The sequence below is a fragment of the Haemaphysalis longicornis genome, unplaced genomic scaffold, assembly GCF_048455015.1.
Source record: "Haemaphysalis longicornis isolate Haplotype H1 unplaced genomic scaffold, Haemaphysalis longicornis Haplotype H1 scaffold_13, whole genome shotgun sequence".
Lineage (NCBI taxonomy): Eukaryota > Metazoa > Arthropoda > Arachnida > Ixodida > Ixodidae > Haemaphysalis > Haemaphysalis longicornis.
The window spans coordinates 42229787-42240788 of record NW_027526233.1 but is presented as its reverse complement, the minus strand read 5'-3'; the positions used below and the strand labels follow the sequence as shown (position 1 = coordinate 42240788).

General features: G+C 49.9%; 1 long non-coding RNA gene across 1 annotated transcript; it reads left to right on the top strand.

Annotated features, from left to right (window-relative positions):
* Positions 1–481: 481 nt before the first annotated feature.
* LOC144164045 (uncharacterized) lies at positions 482–8288 on the top strand. Its single transcript, XR_013321016.1, has 3 exons — positions 482–792; positions 6451–6570; positions 8057–8288. It is a non-coding gene; the product is annotated as an uncharacterized LOC144164045 (long non-coding RNA).
* Positions 8289–11002: the final 2714 nt, after the last annotated feature.

Below are 11002 nucleotides of genomic sequence, written 5' to 3'. Positions count from 1 at the left end.
GAACGGAGCTCTACCTCGGAGGTGATACATCATTGCAGCAATTGACCTTAATTTGTTACATATATGTTTAACGTGGCTTTGCCATGTTAAACACTGATCAAAATACATACCTAAATACTTTACAGTTGTTTCAAGTGGTAAAGGCGGGCAATGGCAGGGGTTACAGTCAGAAGAATGCAATAAAATCCTGCTACTTAATGTTAAAACTTTATGTGGATTCCTAAAGCAGTAAAGCTTTGTTTTCTGCTTATTTACAAAAATACAGTTTTCCTGAAACCAATCAAATAGTGTCAGAATATCGCTTTGTAGACATTCAAACCCTTCATCAACGTTGGGAACATCTATAATAATTGCAGTGTCATCCGCATACTGAAAAATGTTTGAATTTAATGGTAGAAGGCCGAGGTCTGTAACATATAGACGGTATTCATTCAAAAGTTTAGCGGGCGATTTTCTTCGCTTGGCCACACTGAAAGCCGCCATGTCTGTGGCCACTGTGCTAGCGCATGCGCTGTGCGCCCACATCTCGAGAAAAAAAAAAAAAAACACCGGTGTCCCGTTTGTCGTCTGCCGCGTTTCAACCCAATTATCGGTAGTGGCTTCAAGAGATATATTATTAATCGCATTCACATTACGTGGTGGCGCTCTACCTGCCATCGATAACTTCGCATCACCGGAGGATGAAACCGCTGCAGCGAACGGCCGGAACGGCGCGAAAGTCCGACACTGCAGTTGGCTGCCGCCGTGGATGCCGACGCAAGTGCACCCGCACCGTATCCACGACTTTGTCTGGTAAGTTCCCATTAATACATGGTTGATTACAAAAACCGAATAATTTCTTTGGAGAGCTGTTTCACGCGTACGCCGATTTAGCGATGGTAGCGAATGCGAGGCCGCTTCCCGAGCCGTGCTGTAACCCGAGCGCTGACGGATCGCAAGCGCCCTTTGAACAAATTCCTCGAGTTTTCTTCCGTACGGCAACATTTTCTGCATATGCCTTTGGGCGATCGCTTTTCCGCGAGCATACGCGTGACTTATCGCGACGCAGTCGCACGCATACGTGGGCTCTAACGTTTTTACCGCTCTACCTACTCGTGCACGCCCCCGTGTGCCAACGTGTTTTCAAATAAATTGGAATGAAAACTTAGGCAGGCAGCAATGCGCCACCATCAGCTTCGCAGTCACCAGTCGCGGTCGCACGCTGGATGCCTTGTCGGTTGTTCGTACGAGGGATAAAAAACAGGCGCGCTCTTGTTTTTTATTTAAATCGCGGCAATCACTGACACTGACAATCACTGACATCACTGAGATTTTCTTCAGACTCCAATTCCAGAGAAAATCTGCTGTTGCAGTGACCAACCCGTTCCGCTGTTGCCGTGTAGATTCAATGCGCAAGTCTTGACGCAGAAAAATTACTAGGACCCAGATTTCGGAAGTGTAGTGGACGCGCATTTCACGGCGCGCTGAAGGTGCGTTTCTCACGCTCGCTCGGGCGGCGGTTCGCGTTACCGGACCCGCCGGATGTGTGACGCGTGAGCTATCGTGTTCCACGCCTGCGCCGCCGCGCCATCGGGGACCGGGGGGGTTTATTTCTTTTCGCTTAATAAGGCACTTGAGTTCCAGCAACCGGTCGGTGTGGTCGCTTTCATCGTCGCTCGTCAGCCGACGAGACATGGTGTCAGAAGTGGGATAAAGTTAGCGACACATCGATCAATTATTAATAGCAATCAGTCTAAGGTGCGTAGCCTGCAAAACACGCTATGGCGGATGGAGATCCTTCTATCCAGTTCAGTGGCACCGGGCTTCAAGCGCCACCGAAATTCGATTTTGGGAACCCAAGCTCTTGGAAAGAATGGGTCTACCAGTTCGACGACTATTGCTATGCATCTGGGCTCTACCAAGCGCCGGGAGAAGTGCAGGTCAGAATGCTTCTTTACGACATGGGCTCCCAAGACGCCTGCCGCGTTCTCCACACTCTAGCATTGTCCAGCGAAGACTGGAGCTCGCTAGAAGTAGTTCACCGATCACTTCATCCACCCGGTCAACGAGGTCTACGAAAGTGTCCGCTTCCACCGTCGAACCCAGGGCGAAGGTGAGACCGTAGGCGAGTTCTACACTGCACTGCGTACACTTGTCAAAAAGTGCAACTACGCCTCAGCGGAAGTGGAAGAACGACTCGTTCGAGACAGGTTCGTCGTGGGTCTCCGGGACTCTAACCTTGTGGACAAACTGTGCCGAACACAAAAGCTTACCCTTAAAGAAGCAAGACTACAGGCTCGCATCAATGAAGATGCCGTGAAAGCCCGTGCAGCAGTGTTCCAAAAAGAGCCGAATCCTGCTCACGTTGTGGCCGAGGCCAAAGTTCAAAAGCGCTTCCAAAAGCCGCGACATGGCTCGGATTCTCAAGGGAGCTCCGGCAAGCGTGTTACGAAGTCCAACACAAGCGACGCTACCACGAGCTGCAGATACTGCGGTCGACCAACGCATCCTCGAGCAGATTGCCCAGCTAGGCAAGCCAAGTGCAAAGGGTGTAATCGGATTGGACACTTCGAAGCAGTCTGCGAAAAGAAAAGCAAGAAGAACATGGGAGCTCTCACACTGCACTCCGTAGCAGCCATCACCAGAGCCAAGTTCGTAAAAGCGGCCGTCAACGGACTATGCTAACTTCAAGGTCGACTCGGGTGCGGAGGTGACAGTGGTACCGGACTCGTTTCCAGGCATACCGAAACAGCTGCAAAAGCCAGAAGGTGAGCTTACGGGCCCAGGAAATTACTCCCTCACCGTTCTCGGAACATTCCAAGCGAAACTGAGCTGGAAAGGCAGGTCTACAGTGCAAACAGTGTATGTTGTGCCTTCGCAAGACCCGCCGCTTCTTGGATTCCCTGCGATACAGGCTCTCGGAGTTATACGGTTCGTGGACAGTGTAACGGATTCTACCGTCACTTTGAAGGACAGTCTCTTCGATGGCTTGGGCGAGCTGCAAGACGAATACGTGATATGTCTCCAACCAGGCGCCAAACCGTTCTCACTCAGCGTGCCGAGAAGAGTACCGATTCCGCTTCACAAACCAGTTCGAGAGGAGCTCACCAAGCTCGAATCCCAGGGAGTCATCCAACGGGTGGACCGTCCCACACCATGGTGTTCCGGTATGGTGGCTGTTCCAAAAGCAGGAGGAGGCTACCGAATATGCGTTGACCTCACCCGACTCAACGAAGTCGTGCTTCGGGAGCGTCACATATTACCCTCAGTCGAGAACATCCTGGGACGCCTGGGATCAGCAAAGGTATTCTCTAAGCTCGATGCTACCGCTAGCTTTCACCAGGTGAAGCTTTCAGAAGAAAGTCAAGAACTCACTACGTTCATAACACCAATGGGAAGATTCTGTTTCCAAAGGCTACCTTTTGGAATCTGCTCAGCGCCAGAATATTTTGAGCGACAGATGAGCAGAATTCTGGAAGGCCTCGAAGGAGTTGTGAGCATGATTGACGACATTCTTGTCTTCGGAGCACCGCAGCAAGAGCATGACCAACGTCTCAAGCAGGTGTTATAGCGCTTGGAAGAAGTGGGAATCAAGCTGAACCGCAAGAAATGCACGTTCTCTGCAAACCAAGTCAAGTTTCTTGTAGTCGTGGTTAGCGCACAAGGAATCAGTCCCGATCCAGAAAAGGTCGAGGCCTTGGCCAAGCTACCAACCCCATCGGATGTCAGCGGTGTCCGAAGACTGCTGGGAATGGTGAACCATGTGGGCCGCTTCATTCCTCATCTTTCCGACATCACAGCACCGATCAGGGCATTGCTTCAAAAGAGAAACTCATGGCTTCCCTTGGGGACCGTGCCAGCAAGCTGCTTTCGACAAGCTCAAAAGCTTGCTCAGTTCAGAGGTCTGCATGGCTAAATATGACCCATCGTACCCCACGGTTGTGTCAGCTGACGCAAGCTCATACGGTCTCGGAGCCGTATTGCTTCAAGATCAACCATCGGGAGGACGACGAGCGGTTGCTTACGCCTCACGATCCCTAACGGACACTGAAAGCCGCTACAGTCAAACAGAAAAAGAAGCTTTGGCTGTGACGTGGGCTGTCAAGAGGTTCGACCAGTTTCTGAGGGGCATCGCATTTCAAGTCGAAACGGATCATCGTCCTTTAGTCACGCTCCTGGGATCAGCAGAACTCGACATGATTCCGCCCAGAATCCAGCGCTTGCGAATCCGTCTTATGCGCTATCAGTTCACTGTTCTCTACGTCCCTGGCAAGCCGATTGCCACGGCAGACACGCTGTCAAGGGCTCCTATTCAGGGACACGATCCTGAGCGAAGTCAATGGCAGACAGACTCCATTGAGTTATTCATCGGGGAAGTCGTTACAGCAGCTGCCAACCTCATGTCCTCCCGCATGGATGCCTTACGCAAGCACCAAGCGGAAGATGGCATCTGTTCTGGGCTACTCCGCTTCTGTGAGAAAGGATGGCCAGGAAACGTCTCAAAGGTTCCAGTTCATCTAAGGGAGTACTGGAAGGAAAGAGGCAACATCACAGTGTGCGATGGCTTCTTGCTCAAAGATCGCCGCATCATTATTCCAAGCCTGATGCGCCGTGAGGTACTTCAGCAAATCCACGAAGGCCACCAGGGCATTGGACGGTGCAAGGCAAGGGCAAGGGACGCAGTATGGTGGCCTACCCTTAACAGCGAAATTGAGCAGCTCGTAACATCGTGTGAGAAATGCGCTCAGACGAGAGTTCAGCGTTCGGAGCCACTAATCGCAACACCGACTCCAAATCGGCCATGGCAGCGTGTAGGCGCCGACTTGTTTGAACTTGATGGAACTCACTACATAATCGTGGTGGACTACTACACTCGTTTTCCGGAAGTAATCAGCTTGTCGTCGACCACCTCCACAGCTGTCATTGCGGCTGTCAAGAGCACGTTCGCGCGACATGGAATACTAGATGTGTTCGCGTCCGACAACGGCCCGCAATTTTCGTCACGGGTGTTCGCCGAGTTCGCGCAGACCTACGGATTTCATTACATCAGGAGCAGCCCGGGCTACCCACAGTCAAACGGCGAGGCAGAACACATGGTGCGGACCATGAAGGATCTTTTCACAAAATCCAAGGACCCACACATGGCGCTTCTGGTGTACCGCGACACGCCAGGAGCGAGCGGATACAGCCCGTCGCAGCTCCTAATGGGCCGACGTCTGCAAACGACAGTGCCGAAGATGCCAGACACCCTGCAACCGGAGTGGCCACCACACGACGAAGTTGCAGCTAAGGATAAAGCTAACCGAACAAAACAAAGTCAAGACTTCAACCGTCGTCACGCCGCCCACCAACTCCGCCCACTCGCTGACGGGGAGGATGTGTGGGTGCAGGATATGTCATGCGCAGCAAAGGTGCTCAGCCCAGCAAGAAGACCACGCTCATATGTGGTGGAAACACCGACAGGCATCATTCAGCGCAACCGTCGGCATTTGGTGCCATTCAACGGTGCAGGCATGCCTGATGGCCTTGCGTCTGACAGTTATTCAAGCACAGACGAAACACCAGCAGTGACGGTCGAAAGCTCCGCGGATCAAACCCGCCGGATGTGTGACGCGTGAGCTACCGTGTTCCACGCCTGCGCCGCCGCGCCATCGGGGACCGGGGGGGTTTATTTCTCTTCGCTTAATAAAGGCACTTGAGTTCCAGCAACCGGTCGGTGTGGTCGCTTTCATCGTCACTCGTCAGCCGACGAGACAGGAAGTACCTTAATTTGAGGAATTAAAAAAAATTGGGCGTTTTAATTAGTGAACAAAGCGGAGTAACGCTAGTTCCATCTTTGGCTCGTTCCTTTTAACTGCGCTATTTTTACTATGCACCTTAAAACACCCGGTTATTCCTCCCTCCCCCTCTGGGCTTTTACTACATAGCTGCATTTATTACATGGAATGGCGAGTTGATTTTTAAGCATTGCCTTGGGCACACATGGTATCTAGCAGGTTATTTTATGCACCATTCTTTTTTTAAGCAACCAACGTTCCCAACCGGCAAGCAGACTATTCATATGCTTGCAGGCTCTGTTTTCACCATCCTTGCGTCTGCACATATGTATATTTGTTAAACGTTGCCTGCATACCTTCTAGTCCAGACTTCATATTTGAAAAGCGGCAACTGGCCACAGTTGCCACTTTTCTAATGGAGGCGAAAAGCAGAAATGCCCATGTTCGAGATTTTGGCACACATTAAAACATCCCCAAGTGGTCAAAATTAACCTTAGTCCCTCACTACGGTGTGCCTCATCGCCTGTGTAGTGTCAGTGTGTTAAACCTCATAGTCAATCAAAGTGTTCGTACAAACCTTCTACAAAGCAAGCACAAGCCGTTTTCAACTTTATGTGGTCACTGGTGAACTGACTGTTGTAAAACTGTGCATCGCAGCATGTTTAAGTTCACATGTTACTACTCACTCTTCCAGGTCTGAAGCATGAGATCAACCACTGGCTCTCAACAGCCACTCCCCCAGTCCGGCGAAGTCAACAAAAAGCCATCCAGCCACCACTAGGCACACAAGGCTGCAGAAAAAACTTGGCATAGCGTATGCATGTTTCTGGCCTATTTTTGCTTCTCTTAAGAAGGTAAAGTTTATGCAGCCTGTGTTGCTTTTCAGTTTCAGTTGTACAACTTTTTTTTTATGTTGATTATGCATTTTCGTGTTGAAACGTATAAAAATGTGCAGTGCCAAAGGGACAGTGCACCTCCAAGGCAAACTTCATTTTAGATTTTTTTATCCTTCACCTCCGTAAATGCTGGCATCATTACAGGAGTACTTGTCGAACGTTTTGATGTGTGGGTGTTTGCGTCTGTCCCGAATGCAAGATGGTGTGCCACGGTCCCTTAAAGGGGCTGGACCTACCCCACTTCTGATAGTGATGAAAAGCATGTCATAGTCTTCACATAAGCCATATGATGGCCAATTCTTTAAATACGTGTGAACATCCACTGCCTGACTACTCTTTACGTCCCAACTTTCAGCGTCTTATCAGTGCTAGTAAACATCCTACGCGAGGCTGACCCCTCTGCTAAGCTGCACAGAAAAAAGGTCAACCCAACAGCTCAGCCATTATCAGCAGCTGACAATCCTCGTGAATCCTCAGGTGCTGTCAAGTGCACAAATAACTCCTCCATGTGCTCACCTTTGTGAGAGAGAAACGAGCCAATAATGCCCCAGCAACACATCAGTGATGGCCTCCCAGATGGATGATAGGACTCTCCAGGTACAGCGCGGAGGGGTTTTGAACCCCCTCTCCCAAACATTTTACTGTGCTGCACATAAGCAAGTGCTAGCATTCATTTTGGCAAGGCTCCTTCCATTCTCCCATACCTCCATACACCCCCAACCCCTAAAAGTATTTCTGGCTGTACCAACAGTTGATGGACTGTGAAGAATGAGCACCCTGGAAAGAACTAAAGGAGGTGTTTCAGGTGTGCATTTGGAGGTTGTCAGGTGACACACTGTTGAGTCGAGTTGATACGTGCAGCATACCACGGTAGCAATGCACCAAGCATGTGTGATCCTGCATTCAAGGCCAGTGCACTGCAGGCATATTAGTAACTGCACTTGCATTGGGTCAAATTAAACTACGCAGCTGTTGAGAAAAACAATGGGGTGTACTCACGGGAGCAAAACTCTAGATTGATGCAAGCAGCAGCTGAAAGGCATTACATGCTGCCACATGAATAAGTGCCTCCTGCCAAAAAGACACTGGCTGTACGGCCTAGTTTAACAGTACGATGTTCATTTCATGCTTGTTGCTTTGGCTACATGTGGCTTCGGCCTTGTTGAAGCGTTTTAGCGATTAGCGGTCAGTAATGCATTGAACGTTTTTTTCTTGACCTCTGATTGGGAGCTTAAGCACGCGACAGGCTTCATTAAAATCAAGTCCTAGCACTTCGGGATTTACACTCTATGCGCAGATTGTGACTATTCGTGAAGGACGAGGACAATAGAAAGGAGCAGTAAAAAATTCTTTAGGGCCTCATCTGGGGAGAGTGACCATTTGGGCTCCTTTCCTTGGTTGCAGCAAAGCCAAGGGAATGCGAGCTGTGGACCGGCGACCAAGGACAACTCCACCCGGAGCTGGGATTGTGTGCGCTGGACGTTGCGTCGTTGGCTGTCGAGCACTGAGGGCCAAAACCATCGAGGACAGGCGGCCATATCCATGCCAACAGAATCAACCTAAACAACAAGGTGAGCTGGGCAGCTACGGTCTCCCACAGCAAACACACTCAGAGACACATGGTCCCCCAGAGTAAATACACTCACGGCAGACATTCCGATTCATGCTCACAAATTAACAAAATCCATCACATGCTTGAGTCTATTATCGTTGGAAAAAAAAAAGTTCTAAAAGCAGCCCTAACTGAACTTAAGGGAGTCGACACCACTGTCAACCCCGCCTCTTCCAAAACGTCAGACCAGCCCAAAACGTCAGACCAGCATCTCAGGCCATCGTTGACTCCAGCCACAGCAGGTTACCGACCTTAGGGTCCTCAGAAATTGGGTCCGCAGATGCAATGGACAATTCTCCATCTGTCTCTACTCAGTTAAAACACTGGGACAAGAAAATTGGCCTTGGCAAACCCCCCTTGCTTCGGGGTCGGATGATTAGTACGTTACGGAAGGTGTGCTTCAAAATTTTGGAGAACAGATCATGGAAACCCTCATGTGACATTCAAAGCCATGTTAGTGCAATTTGAGGATAAGATTGGTGCTGAAATCAGCGGTCTCAACATTTGCATCACCGGTTCTTTGAGGACGCTGCGTGAAGGGGAATGGGCCCCATAAAATCGACTGCACGTGCGTCTGGCCTCCGTCAGCGGACAGTTCCAAAGTGCTCACCAATCGTCTAAAGGCACATTCCCACTGGCGACTTGGCACATTGCATGACGTCGCAAGTGATGAGCTAGGCATCGCTTTTTCTCGCTTTGCGAGGGAGGACAAGATCGCTCTAGTTAGCATCGGATTCTAAACCGAAACAGCAGAAATTTCGTCCCACCCATCGCCATCACCATGTCAAGATGGCGCTAAAGCTTTTAGCAACGATTTTTCGGACGCAGGAACCATATGCGCCTAGACTTTTCTATCGGCGTTCACACAAATCGTCAAATTGTTCCACTTGCGCGCTTGATAACAGCAATGGCAGCAGCGGCTCTCACGCGTTCAAAACGAGCGGTCGGCTGAAGCGTGCGGCTCTGGAGAAGCTCGCGGGATGGGCGTGCGAGGCGTGGGCCACGATCCCATCGACCATGGTTGAATGTTCGTTCAGAAGTGTGGCATCGCGAAGGCTCTTGGCGGCACCGAGGACGAGATGTTCTGGTCAGCGGAAAGCGACGAGGAGTGAGATGAGCGAAATTACTTTGGGGAATAAATCGCCCATTTCTCCCGCATTCGTTTGTCTGGGTTATAAAGTTCCGTGCGCATTACAAACGGAGGTGCAAGTTTTTTGGTTTTTTTGTCAGAAAAATCGGGTGTGCGTTAGAATCGGGGGAGCATTAGAATTGGATAAGTACGGTAGCTCAGAGATTTCCCGCCGCGCAAACTTTGTCGTGAAAGTTCGCTCCACGTATTCCAGCCTTTAGGCATCCCAGCAATCTCTGCGGAAAAGCATGTGTGAGCAAAGCCGGGCAAAACACGTGTGGCGGTGTGAAGCATTCGCATGCTCGTAGGGCTCGCTGCCCATTCCACAAAGTTGCAAATGCACGATGGATACTGCCGCGCTCCCCGATACAAGGGAGCAAAACACACACACACACACACACACACACACACAAAGGGGAGGATATGACGTTAAAGGTCATGTGACTTCCTTCGTATCGTACTGTGCTCACTCCGACTTTTCAAGCGGGAGCAGATCGAACTGCTCCCAACTGCTCTCAGAGCACCGAAAGTAGTCTCGCACTACCACTGGATGACAGTGCTCCTACTTCTGTTCGACCACTGAAACACGCCTGCTCAGGAGAGAGCACTTTCAGGGTGCTTTTGAGTGCTCCTGCTCTCCCAATGGAATTCGCCATAAGTGTCATTCCCTATCAGTTTGGTAGCACGGACAAAGAACTACTGAAGGTTATTCAGGATCTTCATATTGCAAGCTGTGCTGCCAAAGTACTGCCCCCCTACTCGAGCCGGAATAATGCCCTCCTCAACATTACTTTGAGCAAGGTACGCGGCTGCCATTACGGCCCTTTGCACAAAACAAAATGTGCTTTTAGGCAAAACGACATCAGGAACAAATGCTTGTAATCTAGGTTATGACTTTTTAGAAGCCCTCACTCATTAGCTTTAATATGTGTTGGGATAGAGGCCACATTCCGAAACAGTGGAAAAGAGCCAAAAATATTTTAATCCCTAAACCTGAAAAAAAGCTTACGATTGAAATTCTCCAGCCATTATCTCTCATTCCATGCATGGGAAAGGTTCTTGAACATGGAGGAAAACTCTTTTTCTGCATACCATGATCAGTTTCAGACGTACACTTTCTACAAAGGTTAAGGCAGCATGAGCTTTAGCTAACAGCCAAACAAGGAGTCGCATTTTAAGCACATTGGACATTAACCTTCCTTGCAGCACGACTTTACAAGTAGCTATTCCAACAACGCGGAGATTGCATCCTCATTCCCCCTCTTCTCGTGAAACGCACCCCAATTACAACGACGAGCGACGATAGGCCAGGGCGCAAGCTCTGCGCAAACGCTAAGCTAAATGTGAGGACGTGGTTTACAGGGACGCAGCCAACTATTTTCGTCTCGACGTAATATTAGTTGCTGTAGTCAATAATCAGGGAAACTCCATTGCCTCTGGCCCGCTTCATACCCCAGTGGTGTATGAAGCAGCAGCCATTGCACTGGCAATGGTGGCCTTCACAAAAATCAGAACAGTAAAAAAATTCAGGGAAGCTTGCGCTCACCTGCAAGACTTGATCATTGACGGACACAAAGTTGAGTTTTATTGTCGCGGTGCCGTGGTTGAC